Source organism: Macrobrachium rosenbergii, chromosome 15, assembly GCF_040412425.1.
Source record: "Macrobrachium rosenbergii isolate ZJJX-2024 chromosome 15, ASM4041242v1, whole genome shotgun sequence".
NCBI classification, from domain to species: domain Eukaryota; kingdom Metazoa; phylum Arthropoda; class Malacostraca; order Decapoda; family Palaemonidae; genus Macrobrachium; species Macrobrachium rosenbergii.
The window spans coordinates 24,090,048-24,111,193 of record NC_089755.1 but is presented as its reverse complement, the minus strand read 5'-3'; positions in this window follow the sequence as shown (position 1 = coordinate 24,111,193).

Here is a 21,146-nt window from a genome sequence, read left to right as displayed (position 1 = left end):
GGTCAGGTTCTGTTCTTGCCTGCAAGGTATCGGAAACCTCCTAACAACTAACCTGGTATACTGTTATCTTTGACACCTCTCTCTCTCTCTCACTCTCTAAACACACATACACACATACATATATATACACATATATAAACACACATATATACACATACACACACACACATATATATATATATATATATATATATATATATATATATATATATATATATATATATATATATATATATATATATATATATATATATACTTGTTGTGTGCGTGCATCCGGACGCCAGCGAATCATTTGCCTGAAGTGACTTACTGGAAAAAGAATGCAATTCGTCAAAAATAATCTCAAGATATACCAACACACAGTTACGGACAATACTATCGGCCAGATAGAAACTGGAGATAAATGGATACAAGCGCAGCGAAAGCAAACTACGTCACTCCTTTCATAACAATGACCCACCAGGCGGAGGAAGAGGAGGAGGAGGAGGAGGTCCCACTCAACTCAAGCCTCTCGAGGTCAGCCTTGAGGAACTCTTGCTCATTACACAACCGCATTTGAGACTTTATTGTACTGCTACGGCGAGATTGGCATTTGTTTGTTTCTTTATTTTTAGCTGACACGTCATACTACTAGTTACATTTACGGCAGATAATGGATGCGCTGTTGTCTGGGACATGAGAAAAGAAGCGGTGTTCATTGATAATTACATTAATACGTTAACTTTTCAACATCATCCAAAATAATTTAACATCATCTTCGTATGTCCAGAAATATTAAGACTAAAGGTGCTCTCTCTCTCTCTCTCTCTCTCTCTGAAAAAGCGTAAACCAAGAGATTGACGGCCTAACTCGACGGACACCTACTGAACGACCCCACAGCTGGAAGTGTGCACACAGTGACATTTAATGGATTATTTTTAGAAGGTTCAACCGCTGCGATTTGCGTTATCAGCAGATAACGCCCAACACCGAAACCATAATCACGACAACCGCTCTTATCTCTTTTTATCTCGCTAAATTACTGATACTGAATATGGTATGAACTTGCCAAAATTTAACAACTCACACAATAATGAAATATATACTTATATAATTATATGTATATATATTTATATATATATATATATATATATGTATATATATATTTATTTATATATAAATGTATATTTATTTATATATAAATATATATGTATACATACATACATACATATATATATATATATATATATATATATATATATATATATATATATATATATATATATATATATATATATATATATATATATATATATATATATATATATATATATATATATATATATATATATACGAGGGTAAGTCAATAAGTATCCGCACTTTTATTCTAATTGTTTGTGAATAGGCTGTATGGCTTTGTGTGCTATGCCGGGTTGTAGATGGCTCCACCCTCCTCCCTTGTGGTTGGTTTCAGTGTTACCACTTCAGTGGGCTCTGCGCTGTTGAGAAGTAAGGATGGACGCACCACTCTCCATTTGCACCAAAGAAGAACAACGCTCTGTAATCCGTTTTTTGTGGTCTGAAGGTGTACCAGGAGCTGAAATCCATAGAAGACTTTCAGTAAAATACGGGGGCAATGTTTTGCCACGATGTAGTGTTTATGAGTGGATTGAGCAGTTCAAAAGCAGTCGGACAAGCGTGGAGGATGAGAAACACGATGGACGCCCAGCCACAGCCACTACTGATGCTAACATTGAACAAGTCCAAGCCCTGATTCTGAATAACCGACGATTGACTATTGATGAAGTAGCTAATCATGTGCACATTAGTCATGGTTCTGCATATGAAATCGTGCATAACAGGCTCAACTTTCATAAAGTCTGTGTGAGATGGGTCCCAAAACAACTTAGTGACGAACACAAGTGCAATCGTTTGAGAATCTGTCAGCACTTACTGGACCGTCATGCTAACGAAGGGGATACTTTTTTGAAATGAATTGTCACTGGAGATGAAACAAGAGAGTAAACGCCAGAGCATGGAATGGAAACACCCCCAATCTCCAGTAAAAAAAAAAAATTCAAGAGTCAACCCTCTGCAGGAAAAGTGATGCTCAGAGTTTTTTGGGACTCACGAGGGCCAATTCTGGGACATTACCTGGAAACAGGGTCAACAGTAAACAGTGATATGCTTATCAACAAGTTGAAGCCGGCAATTCGCAACAAACACCGAGGTCTATTGTAGGAAGGTGTTCTTTTGTTGCATGACAACGCCCGTCCACATACCGCCGCCCACACCATTAACAATCTTCAAGAACTTCATTTCGAGGTGTTGGAACATCCTGCATACAGTCCTGATCTCGCCCCGTCTGATTACCATCTGTTTGGTCCACTTAAAGATGCTTTAAGAGGCCGTTTCACCACCGATCAGCAGGTGAAGGAAGCGGTGCATACGTGGCTCAATGCTCAACAGAAAACGTTTTTTTCTGAGGGTGTCGAAAAGTTAGTGCAACGATGGACCAAGTGCATTGAAAAGTAGGGTGACTATGTTGAAAAATGATGTTGTTGTAAACTTTGTATTGCTGTTGTATTAAATCAAAAAATTGGAGTGCGGATACTTATTGACTTACCCTCGTATATATATAGCATTAAACTACAAACGTCCTTTAATATCCAATTCACTCTACCTCGGAAATAATATATTTTCATATATGTTACCGAAGGGGAATTTTTTAGTTGATAATAAGTTTGCCGTCCCGTGGGCTCGAACCACTGAAAGACAAGAACTCAGGACTACAGTGACGCCTTTACCCACACGGCCAACAAGTAAGGTAAAGCGTCACTGTAATCCTGAGTTCTTGTCTTTCGTTTCAACTAAAAATTTTTAGAGTGAATTGGATATTAAAGGACGTTTGTAGCTCAATGCTTGTATGTGAATAACGGTGATGTGATAAAAAGTCATAATATGGCTGCGTGCGACAAACGCACTACATAGTCAGCATGGCAGAGGTGGGTTGATATCAACTCTAAATACAAATACCTGAGTTCGACGGGGATTTGTAGGTGGGAACCGGTATCAACTTATACCTTACTTGTTAGCCGTGTGGGTAAAGGCGTCACTGTAGTCCTGAGTTCTTGTCTTTCGGTGGTTCGAGCCCACGGGACGACGAACTTATTATCTACTAAAAAATTCCCCTTCAGTAACATATATGAAAATATATCATTTCCGAGGTAGAGTGAATTGGATATTAAAGGACGTTTGTAGCTTAATGCTTGTATATGAATCACGGTGATGTGATAAAAAGTCATACATATATATATATATATATATATATATATATATATATATATATATATATATATATATATATATATATATATATATATATATATATATATATATATATATATATATATATTTCAATGGATAGATACGTTTCAAGTGGATGTATATATATATAGTATATATATATATATATATATATATATATATATATATATATATATATATATATATATATATATATATATATATATATATATAATCTGTATCCATTATAAAATCATTATCTTGAAAGTTGTTAGGTAGACAACAATAAAAAATGCTGTTAACAAAGTTATGAAATGTAACAACATACAGTAACCATTTTCGTAAGCAAAGGGAGATTTCTAAAATATATAACGCACTACTGTGCCCACCTGGTTACAACTGAACGGTAATATAAGAGAGGGTATAAAGAGCAAGCCCCTGAAAACGAGTTTTTAAGAACCGTCCTGATGCTGCGTTTATGATACCTCAGGCTGGATGTGGCAATCTGAATGCGGATTTCATGACCCATATCTTCACACGCATAAAAAATTATAAGTGGGTGCATACTAGGTTTTCTTATTAATTGATAATTCAGTCATTCTGCTTTTTCAACGAAAGGTTACAAACTGTTACGAGAAAATTACAAGACTAATTAAAATTTCATATTAAAAACTAGTTTTATTTCAATGAGTATATTTAAGTAAAGGCACAAAGAGTTAGGATCCACTCGATATCATACAGGTAGAACACAATAGAAGAAAGTAAACTGAATAGAGGCGTTAATAAAAATACCACAATCCTTTAGGTAACAGAATTTGTGAGGTTTCATTGCTATCATTACATATTTCTCACACACTCTCTGAATGATAATTAAAAGAAAGTATAGAGAATGCCAGTTAAAAATTAATACAGCAGGGCTTGACCTGCGAAACTTAATCAGCCAGTCTCATATTGTATTTCTGTGTGTGTGTGTGTGTGTGTGTGTGTGTGTGTGTGTGTGTGTGTGTGTGTAAGGTGTTCTACAAAGAGGAGAGGTTAATAAATATACGCCAAGTTACAATGCTTGCTTCGTTTTATGTGTTGGAGATTTCAGAAGACCATGATTGAAATGACTTTCACTGAAGAGAATGTGACTGCTACTTTCTTTCTCTGTATTTCCTTTGATTTCACAACAATTAAGGTGCCTACAACATTAATAATGTACCCACCATTGTTCTGATCTTGATCCATAGTCCACTCTTATGGATAAAGATTAATAATGCAAAAATTACGATCCCAAGGTTATACTATGAGAGAGAGAGAGAGAGAGAGAGAGAGAGAGAGAGAGAGAGAGAGAGAGAGAGAGCTGAATTTAAGCCTCAATATAATAACAAACACAGCCTTCTCTGAAATCGAACCAGCTTCCAAAACTCCAGGTATCTCATCCATATTACCCCACAAACGAAATGACTGGAATACAAAACCTTGGCCCGGATCGGCCGGTCCCATCACCCCGCGGGCACTGATGAAAGAACAAGGCTGCTTTGACCACCGTTGTCAGGTCCTGAAATAAGTGCCCTTTCTTCCGAATAATGACTGGCCTTTAACCGTCTTGGACACAAGTTGTTATTAATCAGCGCAGACCACCTTAGAGGGGTACTTTAAAAGCGGATTAATTACGATTATTTCAAGTCACTCACTCTAGTTGGAAATAGCGTTAGGCTGTTGTTTCTTCAACAGCCACCAAAATTTCTTAACGGTATATTCTTAACACGGTTTCATGAATAAACACGCTCCATTTTTTGGGGCTACAATGCGCGATATTTTTTTCCGCTTTTAACTGAATATCTTTTACTCCTTAATTATTTGATCTGGCAATCTCAGCTTACCTTCAAGGCCTAGGCTTCGTCCCTAAGATAAAAACGAATTTGTCCGGTTGGTTTCATTCAAACCACTTCCGATGCTTATAAACAATATAAAGATTTCTTTTTGCCTCAAGATAAATTACAGAACGTGTTACTATTGAGGGAGAAGATATGAAACCTATCAAGGGTTTGTAAGTAAAGATCGTATGCTTGGCAGCAAAGACTGATAAAGACAGATGCTATTTAATTTTCCAACAGATGCCAAATGGTCGCAAGTCTTCGACGCTACAACCTTGTCCTTCACTAGAATATCTCATCAAACATCCGCAGTCAATGTTTTCGAGGTCGCTGTGATAATCATACAAGCAGTGTAAAATTCTAGTCTTCGCTGGTTTGAAAAGTCCTGGGGTCCACATCAGGTCCCTTACTCCCTTCCTTCCCACTTAATGGCCGCCTTACGGCAAGGAGCTTGCTTCCAAAAGGCCGGCTTAATATAAAACAAACCAACTTACCGGTGTCCTGATATATATACATTGTTACTGAAATAATTCATAAAATATTTCATACAGAAAATGAACAGAAAATCGCAGCATTAACAAATACTGAAAGAGTTTAAGTATCATTTATCATGTAGTCTCCTTGTTCGATTTCGCTCTGCACAGCGAGGGCCACAGTACAGAAAACAATATAAACAAAAGAAACAAAACTGCCCTTAATATACTCACAGTAAGTAGTCAAGAACAAGCTCACAGAAATGGAACAGTGGTAAATGAGAGAGAGAGAGAGAGAGAGAGAGAGAGAGAGAGAGAGAGAGAGAGAGAGAGAGAGAGCAGGAAAAGGAGACGACAAAGACCAATTTTGCTCTTCAGCGGATCCTTAAAGTGCCTAGGGAATTCCTGCGATGGTAAGAGGATGCCAATTAAATTCAGACTAATTAAGTTACAAATTCTTTGTCGCAAGATTTCTTTATGGGTTTTTTGGTTGTGGTGGAGATGTGGATGTGGTGTTGGGTTCGGGGTGGGGTGGGGTGTTGTGGTAGGGTGTAGTAGTGGGAGGGGGAGGGGAGTCTGCTGTAGTTACAAAACCCTGCTAAGCGTTCTTGCTTAAACTTCACCGGTTCGTTCATTAAAATGGGCTGAAGAGATAACTACCTCCCCCTCTATCTGCACAGCCATAATGATGATCACGTTAAATCAAGATTAATTCCTGCCTCCAAACCATGTCAATTCCTACAGTTTACTCTAATATTAGTGAACAGCAAACTGAACTTTTTTCATGAAGGTATCTAAAAAAGAAATTCCGAAAATAAAGGAAAAAACGTATACCTGAAACATTTATTCATATGCAGCAGAAAGTACAAAAAGAAAATAAACTTACTAATATCGTCGTCCCATTGACCCGAATTTGAGTAACGAATACCCCACAGTTACAACTCTTGAACCTTATCGTAGTATTTCTCAATAACTGTTGCATTTTCATAACAACTCTTCCTACATCGTGAGGCGCCAGGAGAGCTTTGAAGACATTCAAAATCCACAGTCTACGATTCTCGTAGTTAACATCGTACAATAACCGTCTCCGTCAGCCCCAGATACAACTCCAGGTTCCTGCGTCCCGAGTCGTAATTCTTTGAGAACTTATCGGTTATCGTAAGCATAGGCGCGACAGGTGACGCCTTACAGAAAAGACAGGGGAGCTTAGCCATCCCTGAATCTTTGGCCTAGCCTTTCCACATACAAACTCTCCTCATCTAAAATTTTTATCGTACTTTTCCATTTACTCCGCAAGCACGTATTCATCTTTCATTTGATACAAAAAAAAAAAAAAAGATGCCCAATGGAGTAACCTTCGCTCCACCTAAGATTGAACACGACTGTAACGAATGTGTTGCGTCTGGAAAATGTTCCAGTTTACTGCTTGACACAAATCAAAGTAATATTACTTCAGTCATATACTGTAGATACCCATTCTCTGTGAAAGGATGGTGTTTTTAAATGGATAACTTACAGAAACTATTTATTCTTTTTTAATCTGAATTTTCCTGGCGTTATTCGTAAACAGCAGCACCATCTATTGCCGTTACTCTCAACTTTTTAATTGGTCAAGCACGAGAAACCAGACACTCAACTCTCTGTACGGTACGTTTCCGCTGAGATTTTAATTGCTTGGTCAATAACGAGTTAGTTTCATATGAGAGAGAGATCAGAATATTTACCAGATTCTCTCGTATCCCTATTCACTAACAAGAAGTTCATAGTAACCACCATTACAACTTTATACCCCGTTAATTAGCCAAGGTATATAAACACATTGAAGGCATTGCACTAACTCTTCATTTAACAGCAAAGGCAAATGGGACGGCAAAACCAACGATCATATCATCTAACCCCTGCCCTAAGAAAAAAAGAGGTCTTTGAGCAACCATACTCACCTGAGCCACTTAGCCTTACTTGTTAATATTAGAAAGAGATTTTCCTTTGGTACCCCAAAGTAAACTTTGGACCCCTAATGAGAACAAACCCTTTACCCCTGGGTTACTGCCTGACTAAACTTTAATCTGTACTATATAAGGTAAATTTTTCGTAAGTTTTTACTTTTCTGATCTAGAAAATCTAGAGAAATACACTAGGAAATCACCCTACCCAATTACTACTATTTTTAATCAAATACCTTGGAAGGGGCGTGGCTCTCAACACAACAAACCTGACTTCCCTGTAACCAAGGGAGCTTTGTGCCAAGTTTGTATGAATCTGATTGGGTGGCTCCGAAGAATTCTAAAAGGTGATATGCTTACGCCATATATTCATATGTACGCCCGATAAACTTCGGTCAGAAAAGCTCACTTGCGCTTTTTTGCTCAGGGGAGCTCAGAAGGTTCAAGAATAGAGTGGAGTTTAGCCAAATAGATCGAACTTCCTCTTACCTGACTGATATTCACAATAGTCAGGAAAAACAAAAGAGTAAAGATCAAAAGGTTGGTAGGAGAGAGAAACAGTCTGTGAACTGTGCATTCATTTTTCTGTTCTTCAACGTTTCCTTTGCCTTTGCGGTACTAGAGTTGAAATATATTGTTTAATAATAGGAAGAGAGTCTTATTATTATATCAAATAAGTTTCTATCACACATATGGAACGAAACCATGACTCTGGAGAGATTGGTGAGAACGCTACCAACTAAAACCAGAAAAATAAATAAATAAGTTGAAACTTCAGCATTACCTCAATACCGTAAGGTGGGTAAAAATTTATTATTATTATTATTATTATTATTATTATTATTATTATTATTATTATTATTATTATTATTATTATTACGGAAAATCCTAAAGGATTTGGGTACCTAGTCATTACTACTCTACTTTATTAACTGATAATGAAATCTAAGTTTCTATTGAGCTCTCTATGTGTCCTGAAATATATTTTGACAACGAATGCTTGCGGATTTTATTCTTTACTGCATTGCTCAAGATATTACCAAAGTTATGATAACTTATTCAAAATCTGCACAAACCAACAACGCCCATTCTTGCTTCCACAGAACAAATGCAAATGTGAAAAAAGAGAAAACAATGTCAGAAGAAAATTTGTTATTTGAAAACAATTAAACTAAATGTATTAACTGTCAAATGAGATTCTTATTGCTTTAAGGTCCAGCTTCTGAATGGCTAATTCTGCTAAGTGAATTCTTTTCAGGTTAAAGTTGTATAAAAATTTCAGGAGATTCTCCTTTGCATTCGAAAGTGGGAGTTCAAACGAAAGGTCCATTAAAACTATACTAACAGACGGGTCAAGTCCTTCACAGACAAGTAAATCTGCTAAAGTGTAAGGTACAAAGCCGAGAAATTTGAGAACACAGAGCAAAGTAACGAAAAAAAATTGAACGTAGATACTTTCTTAAGTAACCGTAAGAAATGTAATTAATAATGCATAACTGGCGCGAGGAAAAAATTGAAAAAGGAAACCATATCACAACAGGTAAAGAAAAAAAACTGAAGAGGCAAAAACTTGTTTGAAAGTGAATAAGGTTAAAAAAGAAGAAAATTAAATCTGTTTGAAAATAAAATTTACTAGTTCCATACACGTATGCTGAAGGTATGTCAATCAACCCGGTGCAACAAACAAAAGAACGTTAAATACCTTCGTTAAAGGTTGTACCAAAGGGCGCCGCTGGTGGCAGGTCAGTGGGAACCTGTCATATTATTGCTGACAACATGCCGCTCTTAAAAGGTAAAAGTACATAATCAATTATCTCCTTTTGGAGTGGACCATTTACAGATCTAGGTGCCTGGAGAGAGAGAGAGAGAGAGAGAGAGAGAGAGGAAATGAATAACGGTGTTGGTACGTATATGCTTAAGTACTCATTATAATAAATACAGAAATTTATACATAAATTTATATGGAGAAAAAAGTGAGAACATTAAACAAACGAAAAAAAAGAATGAATTGTGAACCAGGGGAAAAGACATGGAAATGTCGTGAGTAGATTTTGTTTGAAAGATTCCACAGGGGACGTTTATGGCTACCGGGCGGTAGGAAGAGGATATAAAAAAGCAGGTGCGTGAGGGAGAAATGAAAGATTCAGTAAAATGTGAAAGATAATTAAGACAGAGTTCCCGGCCAGAAGAAAAGATTACGTGTAGTTAAGCAGGACTACGGATTCGGTAGCCAAGATGAAAGCGAGAGGAAAAACAGGTAAATAATAAAAACAGAAGGGGGGGCGTGATCAAGAAATTTTTATGTTGAGAATGAGCACTTTTACAAGTAAGTCAATGCATGGAGAAAGTTTAATGAACAGATGGGTCTCAAAATAAAAGAGGCAAATGAAAAGATATTGTTTGAAGTGACCGCAGACCTGGATCGATGGAGAGAGTATTTTGAAGATTTGTTTAATGTGGAAAGTGTTAGAATACTGTTAAGAATGTAAATGGAAGTGGCTGATGATGACATACGGATGATGACATAAAGACTGAAGAACAGAAAGCCGCCAAGATCATACGGAAATGCTGCAGTATGGTGATGAGTATGTGACTGAATGCATGGCCATAGTTTCTAAGGTATACCTACGAAGGGATTCAGAGCCGATGAAACACGGTATTTCGGCAACAACTTTTTACCAAAGCATCGGATAAAGTTGAAAGTTGGCAAGTGTATATTTTATAACCCTGCCTAATTTTTGCAAGTATTATTATTATAAGTTCGATAGTTTTGATATTTATAGTGTAAAATGAAGTCGCCGATGCCGGAACTGAGAAAATCACAGACAAGGATCCTAAAACAATTCGTTACGTAAACGTAATATGACGTCATGAGGCTCCGCCCATCCACCAGGTAGGCGGTGAATGGATGTGCTTCCAGTCTAGGCTTCAACAAATTCGATAATGGCCAGCAGGATATGGAACTGTCCCCGTGGTTGCAAGACTGCATTTTTGCTACGGCTTGCCACTTTGTATACAAGCGAGAGGACTCGTGGCAAGATTTACTGCAACGTGAGTAGTTAATTTCTATAGTGGGTTGCAGCCCTATGAGAGCTGAAAGTCAACTCAGTGGTCTGGTTAAACTACTTTAATAATAAATAAATCTATAGTGGGTAATAGTTACTTGGCCACCCCAGAAGTGTGGGCAGGAGCTGTTGTTAGACAATCCCGACCTCTTCCTCGAGAGTGACGATGAAGACATTTTGTAAATAAATAATGTATAGTGTTAGACGTTTTATTTGTATATTTAAAACATATCTATTAAAACACAATGATTGTAACAATATGTTCCTCATTCAAACTAATTCCAATATATTTTCCTTTCCTTGCATATCAGTATAAATCGTGTTACATCTGATTGATATTAAGTAGGTAAATAACAGCGTGCCCCCAGAATCTTGCCTCCTACCATTACCTATTATTTGCACCGAGTAGGCTATACGAGCGCTGTTTAGGGTGCTGTATGGTATAAATAAAAAAAAAACAAGAAAAATAGCAATGGGTTACATTAACTGAAATAAAACAATGGCGTTGATCTTTACACCTCTAACAATTGAGGGAAATGAAGTATAATTGCTTTTCATTTGAACTTACACACACTGAATTATTTGTAAAGTAGAAACAATACGAATATCTAGAAAATGGAAGAGTTCCCAGCTAACAACTTAGACCCAACAACTGCTGTTGAAGTTGCGATGAAACCTCCACAAAATAATAATAATAATAATAATAATAATAATAATAATAATAATAATAATAATAATAATAATAATAATATTAAATTATTGAGAATCCTCGCCATCATTGAAATCGCTGAAACCTAGGATGGGTACTAATATTAATTAGTGAATATGTCATCAGCAAGTAGGCAGAGCCACAGTGAAGAGACGTTTTCCCCATATGTAAACTTCTCTTCTGTGGGCGGAGCCTCATGACGTCATAGGTTAACGTCATTACTGTGTTCAAAACCCTTACCTGCGATTTTGATGGCTCTGGCATAGGAAACCCACTTTTACTCTGATAAGTACCAGAACTATTGAACTTAGGTACTAAATAATACTTGCAAAAATTAGGTAGGGTTATAAATTATACACTTGCCATCTTTCACCTTTATCCGATGCTTTGATAAAAAGGTATCGTCGAAAAACCGTGTTTCAGTGGCTCTGAATCCCTTAGTAGGTGAGGAAAAGGTTCAAAAGGAATGGATGACACGAATAATTGTTCAACTATGTAAAACTGAATGTGAAATATGCGAATATAAAAATTTATAAGCATTACAGGGAAGGTGTATGGTATGATTCTGATAGAGGAAGTAAAACAGATAACAGTAGGACTGATAGGGAAAGGTCACTGTTGGCTTAAACACAGAGGAGGGTGTGGATCAGGTATTTGTTATGAAGCAATTTTTGTTATGTTTAAAAGTAATGGGAAAAACTTACGGCAGAACTGATTGAGAGGCAATGTGGAAAGTGCTGAGGATGTATGATAAAGCAGGTAAGCTTTAGAGAACAATTGAATGTGACAGAAGCAAGGCACGTTCTAAAACACAAAGATGAGAGTGAGTAACTTGATGTTAAGTATATCCGAGGCCAGCGTGTGTCATGTCTCTATGGTTGTTCAAAATCTTTCTGGATGGAGTAATGTGAGAGGTCAGAGACAGGACAGTTAATGAAAGTGCAAAATTGTGGTATAAGAAAATGAGTAATGAATGAAGTGTGGAATGGCTGATGTGTGTAAATGCTACATGGGAATGAGACGCTGCAGTAGCAAGTAACAATTTGAAAGTGTTGGCAAAAGGAAAAAGTTGAGAGTACACTTGAGCAAAAATAAGGTTATCTGGGTTAATGAAGACTAGAAGAAGGAGCACTGAATCTTAATATGGATGGTGGAAGGATGAGAGTGGTTGATATGTATAGATGTTGTCGAGCAAATACAAGTTAGGATGGTAGATATGAGATGAGTCACAGAACTGTTGAAGTAAGAAGGATAGGAAGAAGTGAGCAAATGGTTAGGAAGAAATTTGGAGTGTCTGGAAGCAAGCGAAGGTGGGAGTGCATGAAGAGATTATTGAGCCAACTCCTTTATGAAAGTAAAGTGCGTGTGTTGAATTTGCATGAAAGAAAAAGGGTTGCAGTTGTTCAGACGAATTGCTTGTGTTGGATATCTGGTGTAAGAAGAACTGAAAGAGTAAGAAATGTGAGGATACGCCAAGTGATAAAATAGTTTGAGTAGGTGAAACATTGGATTGGTGTTCTGAGAAGAAGATATGTTGCTGAGAAGAATGTTAGGAGGGAGGAGGAGTGGAACAACTAGACAGGGCTGCACAGACGCCGTGAAACAGGAATTGGAAAGAAAGGCACTTAATATCCAAGAGGAGAGTGTACATGCAAGATCAGAGGTGTGTGGCATGGTGTATGTAAAAGGGTCTGATGCCCTGCTGATGATTTGTCCTGCGTACGTGGCAGTGACTGCTGCCTAGGTTCTGTTCTTGACAAAAAATATACAGTCACATATACATATATACATATATACATATATATATATATATATATATATATATATATATATATATAATATATATATATATATATATTTATATGTATACATCTATATCTAATAGATATATATATATATTTATATGTATATGTATATATATACATATATATATATATATATATATATAACACACACACACATAATATATATATATATATATATATATATATATATATATATATATATATATACAGTATATATATATATATATATATATATAAATATATATATGTATATATATATATACAGTATATATATACATATACTGTATATATATACATATATATATATATAAAGTTTTGTCACTTATACAAACTTAATTTTTTTTACTCACAAATATTGTCACAAATACTACTTAATATCGAATTCACAATACCTTAGGAGTAACTTGTACCCAAGGGGAATTATAACTGATAAATGCATTTCTCGCCGGCTAGAATTCTAACTTTGGCCTTTGGTTCAGATACCAACCGAGTAGCAGGTATTAGCATACGCACGAGCACAAACAAAAAGTAGGAAGAAAAACGAAGTAATTTAGAAATTTTTCAAATGATAGTACTTCTTAAAACATTATATCACGCAGTACAATTCTGTCGGGATTATGTAACAGACCTGCACAGAACCTGCTTGATTTAAAAGAAATATAAAGAAAGAAGACCACTTTTATGACAAAACCAACTTTGAGAGCATAATGTTCTAGCACAGAAATTTTAAAACCATCACAAATGGAGGAACAACAGGAGAGAGAGAGAGAGAGAGAGAGAGAGAGAGAGAGAGAGAGAGAGAGATACTAATCTAGTTATACAAGCCTGAACTATGCAAATTCATGCCAAAAAAAGAGAGAAAAAAGGTTAAAAGGCTTGTAAATTGTAGGGTTGGTAATTCATTTATCGCGTGTCTAGCAATCTCACTTCTCAAGAGGTCTCATAAACGGGTGCCAATTTCCTTTTTTTGTAAAACGGTCTTATCTGGTGTTCTCCTGTGTAATTATTATGGACGGGTGATAATTACCAGAATTCAAATTTTGCAAACCGGTGGGTTAAAAAATTGGACAAATTACAAAACAGAGAAACCTGGCTATCATAAAACTCCCATATCATAAACCTTAAAGTTCCATCCTCACCTCTCCACCTCTCTCTCTCTCTCTCTCTCTCTCTCTCTCTCTCTCTCTCTCTCTCTCTCTCTCTCGCTCTACAAATGCAAATTACTTGGAGAAAACTGTGCGATGTCATTTGCTTTATGTACCAAGATTTTATGAGGCATCAGTATCTCGACTGGCAGCATCTTCTGGACATACGACTCGTTATCAATTCATTGTTTCAGATTATCACAAAAACGGAAGGCTTATTTTAGTGAAATTTTACCAAATTCTTGAAAAAATAGCTCTCACCGTTTTCTTTCTCTTTGTGCTTACTCTTATTTTATACCTGGCTTGGGCTTTTTAAGGCCTGAAGTTGTATTTTCCATTAGTCCTCACACTGAAACAAATTAAAATACTGAAACGTTTTCATAAAATGGTTAAGAATCAAATGAATCATCAGATATTAAGAATTGACTGGGATATGACCTCCAACCCTCCGACTGACCTGGTTACAGCTTCAACTTCAAGCTCCGGAATTCTGACCTTCTTCCTCTTTGGCCTAGTCTGCATACTCTTCCGCACTTCAGCCGGTTAGTCCGACGCTTCCTCTGGGGTCAAAGCCCCAAACCCTCCGCCGCCTCTGACTTTCCCTCCTCCCGACTATTTTATTTTGACTTTGGACGTATGGTCCCCCTATCTCTCTCTCTCTCTCTCTCTCTCTCTCTCTCTCTCTCTCTCTCTCTCTCTCTATACAAGCACACATACACACATATGTATAAATGTAAGAAGAATTTCTGTTGTCCGTAGCAGGATTCGAACCCGCACTCAGTGTACCAGAACGAGGTCAAGTTAACGACCCATCGTGATTTCGTTCTAATATACCGAATGAGGGTTCGAATCATGCTGAGGACGCCAAAATTTCTTCATTTGGTTCTTTATTTAGATATTATGCTTTGTATGTGTATGCAAAAAGGCAGAACATATGAAGAAATCGAGAAGTTAAGATGGCATTTTGATTGTTAAAATTACATACGTATCTGGTAAAAAAAAGTGATATATAAATACATCACTCCCCTCCAATTCCAGAAATCAGGACAAAACGTTTCCTGCAGGATGTATATTTGGCAGGAATGATTAGAATGAGTTACTAAGGCGAAGTAACGGTACCGCAAAGAGTTTACTTTCAAAGGAACACTTTTACGAGAAGGCAGTGGTAAATTCAGACCGTGAAATGGAGGGAGGAGGAGGAGGAGGAGGGGAGGAGGAGGAGGAGGAGGAGGAGAGAGAGAGAGAGAGAGAGAGAGAGAGAGAGAGAGAGAGAGAGAGAATGCCTTAAGATGTTAAGAATGAAAGAAATCGTCTTCCTTACAGGAAAGTACTTCGGAGGAATTAGAATCTGTGATGAAACGGTAGAAAGTATTCGAACTCTGTAGCAGAAGAAAAGAGAACCTCAGCATTTTCCCTAAATGTGACGTTTCTCGACCATTCACAAAGTCGTCCCAAGAGTTAATGTTTGGAACTGAGGTCTTTTGTACTTCTCAAAGGCGCGGGTAGCAACCCCTTTTAAAAACGGATTCTTTATGTACGAGATGACGGATTTTTACAAGAATACTTTCTTACCAAAGTTTTTCATTCATCCGCTATCGATTCGTTATATAAACCTAAAAAAAAAAATAAACATATGCATCCAAAATCTTTCACATCTTTCAAAGCGCATAACAACCTCTTTTAAAAAAGGTCCTTTTCTAAGTTAGTATTTGCTTTCCGGAACTTTTAATAATGTGTTATTACGTTTGAAAAATAAAATCAAAACAAATAAAAAAAAACAAGAGCATCCTAACCAGTGCACGAAATACCTGTGGTTCGTAAGCTAAAATTATGAATGAAGGGTAAATTACATTATCAATGTTACAATAATGAAACTATTACCGAATGGAATTACGTAGTTTTTCAGCATTCAATCAAAAAACGTTTGACTTCCGGCACTATATTACGAATTTAACGGATCTTTCAGTCCTCCTTATCACTAATATTATCACTATTATTCGCCAAGTTCCCTGATGTTAATAATACATAAATTATTCTTCTTGTGAATCAAATTACTAAATTAATCTTCTTGTGATTCAAATTACTAAATTAATCTTCTTGTGATTCAAATTACTAAATTAATCTTCTTGTGATTCAAATTACTAAATTAATCTTCTTGTGATTCGAATTACTAAATTAATCTTCTGTGATTCAAATTACTAAATTAATCTTCTTGTGATTCAAATCACAAAATTAATCTTCTTGTGATTCGAATTACTAAATTAATCTTCTTGTGATTCAAATTACTAAATTAATCTTCTTGTGATTCAAATTACTGAATTAATCTTCTTTTGATTCAAATTACAAAATTAATCTTATTGTGATTCACATTACTATATTAATCTTCTTGTGATTCAAAGAAAATTCCTTGATAATAATAATCACTGACATAACACATAGTGGAGGAAGACGCGAATATTTGAGGAAATAACAAATATAAAAGTGTAAGCATTCATATGCTCATCCAATTAAAGTTAATGCTGTTTTTCTAGAGCATTTTGTAACGCAATATTATCTCTATGATCATAATTATGGATTTATCTGAGTGGCACAAAGCATATTTTAGACCAAACATCGCCATACGGAAAGAAACAAAGAAAAAACTCCTCTACTCCCGATATTCATAAGAATTTTCAGAATAGGTTATCACGCCCCATTTGCCAAGAATTCTACTCAAGAATTTGCCGCTACCTTCTCATTTCCATAATCTTTTCCGAGAGTCATTTCTTAAACAATTTCTTACCTGTAGTCGTGTGTCCAAGATTCAGTATTATCATCGTTATCATCATTCAAGGTGAACGTAAGTATGGAGAAAGCGAAAATACAATTAGCTGGCAGCAAACGTCAAACCAAGAACTCAGCAACGAAAGCAGTAAATAACCTTAACAACACATTATTCTCCAATGTTTGCCTCTCATAAAGCTCTTTCAGTAACAGATTGCCTTCAGTGTGCAAGACTACTTATCAAATACGACCAAGAAACTGCTTTAATTAAAAACTTATTTTTCATATTATATATATACTGTATATATGCATGTGTGTATATATATATATATATATATATATATATATATATATATATATATATATATATATATATATATATATATATTTATATATATATATGTATATATATATATATATATATATGTATATATATGCATGTATGTATATATCTATAATTATAATTACATAAAATTTACAGGTAACTTCTTACCAGTTACATATAAAATTGTGATAACCACAATATCCTCTTAGCTTCTCCAATTCTTCATCAAACATTTTGGATATGCTTGTCACTACAAAGCCAAAGATCTAAAATGAGAGAAAATGAGTAAATACTGACGTCCGCGGCAGGATTTGAGCCTGTAATCAAAGTATCATAAGGACGTCGCGTTACTGACCTAACTACGAGAATGATAAAAGTCATACATCTCTCATACATACATACATATATATACCTATCGAATTCATATACATACTTAGAGCAGGAATAAACCCATCCTTACCATCATAGCCAAGTAAGCAACTGTTTTATTGTTTATATATATATTGATATATATATATATATATATATATATATATATATATATATATATATATATATATATATATATATATATATATATATATATATATATATATATATATATCAAATATAAATATAAGATGGAATTCTGTTTTAACAGCAAATATTTCACTCATATATATATATATATATATATATATATATATATATATATATATATATATATATATATATATATATATATATATATATACTACTGGTCACTTTTACACACACTAATAGCAGAGTTAAGAGGGCATTGTATATACATATATATATATATATATATATATATATATATATATATATATATATATATATATATATATATATATATATATATATATATATATATAATCTTATATTACTTTTTATATATATATATATATAATTGTAATAAGACATCATTATGGTTACTTTACAATGATATATATATAATTAAATAAGACACATTACACACAATGATATATATATAAATAAATACACACACACACACACACATATATATATATATATATATATATATATATATATATATATATATATATATATGCCTATTCTTTCTCCACATATGATCAGTTTTCCTACATTAGATGCAAGTAAACTAATACCACGATCTAAAGAGAAAGGTATGTGAAACAGTTACATATCCTTAATAAAACTCCAAATTTATTTTGTTACTGAGGTCACATACATGCGTTTATGTATACATACATACATACATACATATATATGTATATATGAATTTATGAATACAGAGAAAGAAAAAATAAACGATTCAATAAATAAAAAAAACAAAAAAGATCGTCATAAAAAGGGGGATCCTCTTGCCCACGTATCAGCAAACTTTTTAGTGCGTCTTCCTTTTCAATATGGATTATCTGGGAAAATCTGGAAATCTCCCATATCGCGGCCTCGGGAATTCACTTTTGTACCCACGTACAATTTCACCTTTATTTTCGATTCTTTCCTTTGATGTTTTACAAAAATGATTTCATTCTTCTCGCTTTACTTTTAAACATGTTCGTAATAGTTTTCTTTTCGAAGCTTTTCTTTGATCTTTTACAAAGGTTTCATTCCACTCTCATTTCATTTAAAAACAATCGTGAAAGTTTTAATTTTGTTTCTTTATTTTTGTGCTCCACAAACGTTACCATCCTACTCTCCCTCTCTCTCTTTTGTCAAGTTCATTTTACACCGTAAAGCTTTCATCTTTTATATTTTACTTTTCCCAAATATACATTTTTTTAAATAGGAAGCTTCGTTCCAGTGTTACACTCTCTCTCTCTCTCTCTCTCTCTCTCTCTCTCTCTCTCTCTCTCTCTCTCTCTCTCTCTCTCTCTCTCTCTCCAGTCAATGCTCTCCCAATTACTACGAAAAGAGTCAATATCAAAAACTAAATTGAAGTTAATTCCCATTAACAAATTTTCCAGGGACTTGAACATAAATAATTTATACTTTCAGCATGTTTATACATTCAAATTGGAATATCGTCCAGATTTTACATAAATTCTCATTTGAAAAGGTTGCACTGTACTCTCTGACTATTCCCCAAACACCCCAACCTGCACGCGACAGGGAACAACTCTAATTATACTTTAGTTAAACTTTTAAAATAATTCTCTCTAATTATTATTACATCAAGAGTAATCAGGTAGATTTCTCATAATGGTCGTAGTATAATAAGGACAACAGAAGTTCCTGTAAGCGTATACGCATGCACACTCGCGCACCAACACACTCAAACACACACACACACACACATATATATATATATATATATATATATATATATATATATATATATATATATATATATATATATAAATATATAAATATATATATATATATATAAATATATAATATATATATATATATATATATATATACATATACGAACATTTCTATAAATATATATGCCTGTGTGTATGAATGTATGTGTGCATGTTAAACAAGTGTTTACTTATGACTGAATGTAATAATGTAATTGCTTCTGTTTGCTTTAGTTTACAAAGAGCTTAACTGCTGAAAGTGACCCTCGTCTCGTCGTTTCTATCTCAATTGGAGAGAACATCTGAAATAGTGAACTAAGTTAACACTGAAAGCACCTCGACTTCTTACCCACACTATATATATATATATATATATATATATATATATATATATATATATATATATATATATATATATATATATATATATATATATATATATATATATATATACAGGGTATCCATAAAGTCATGGTGCAATTTAAAATACTTGTAGCTCCGTAACCATACACGACAGAATTAGTCTGTAAAAGGGATAAGAAAGGATAATGACCTAAATTTTTTATTCATCTTGTTAATTTTCAAAGAGAAATACAATTTTTTAGTTCTTGGGAAAACATTTTCCAGCTGATTTTCAGTAATACCTTCAATTTCATCAGTTATCCTTGTTTACAAGTCTTCTAAAAGATCGAGGCTTAGTTGAATAAACAACAATTTTCACGTCCCCATAAACAGTAATCCAATGGAGTCAAATCTGGTGAATGTGGAGGCCAAAGCAATGGTTCACCTCTACCAATCTATCTGTTAGGGAATTTCTCACCCAGAAACTGCCTAACTTGTAGAGCAAAGTGACAAGGTGCAATATCTTGTTGAAAAACTGTATTCTCTATAAGTTCTAATTTTCAAGCTTGGGAATAAAGTACTTTTGAAGCATTTTCAAATAATTATCACCATTAACAACATGCCCTTCAAAAAAGAATGGCCCTATGATTCAGTTCTTTCCCAAAGCACACCAGACATTACTCTCTTTCATGTTCAACAGATTCACGTGGCTTTCCAGTTCCCCAAATAAGGCAATTATGCCAGTTGACCTTGCCACTAATGTGGGATGTTGCTTCGTCAGAGACATCAAATTATTAAAAAATGCATAATCAGCATTAATTCTTTCATTGAACTGATGACAGAAAGTGAGTCGTGTATGATAATTCTCTTCTAACAACATTTGATGCATCTGAATTCTGTGCGCTTTCATTTCAAGTTTTTCCGCAGAATCTTATGCACTGATTTTGAAAGCCTCATCTCCAAAGATGCTCGTCCTGGACTCTTTCTTGGACTTCTTTCAAAGGATTGTTCTACAGATGCTAAAGTTCCTTCATCAACTTATGTTCTAACAGACCATGGTTAATCAATAACAGAACCTGTTTCCTTAAATTTCTTCATCCACCTGGCTATGCAACTCCTGTGTGGTGCTTCTTTATTG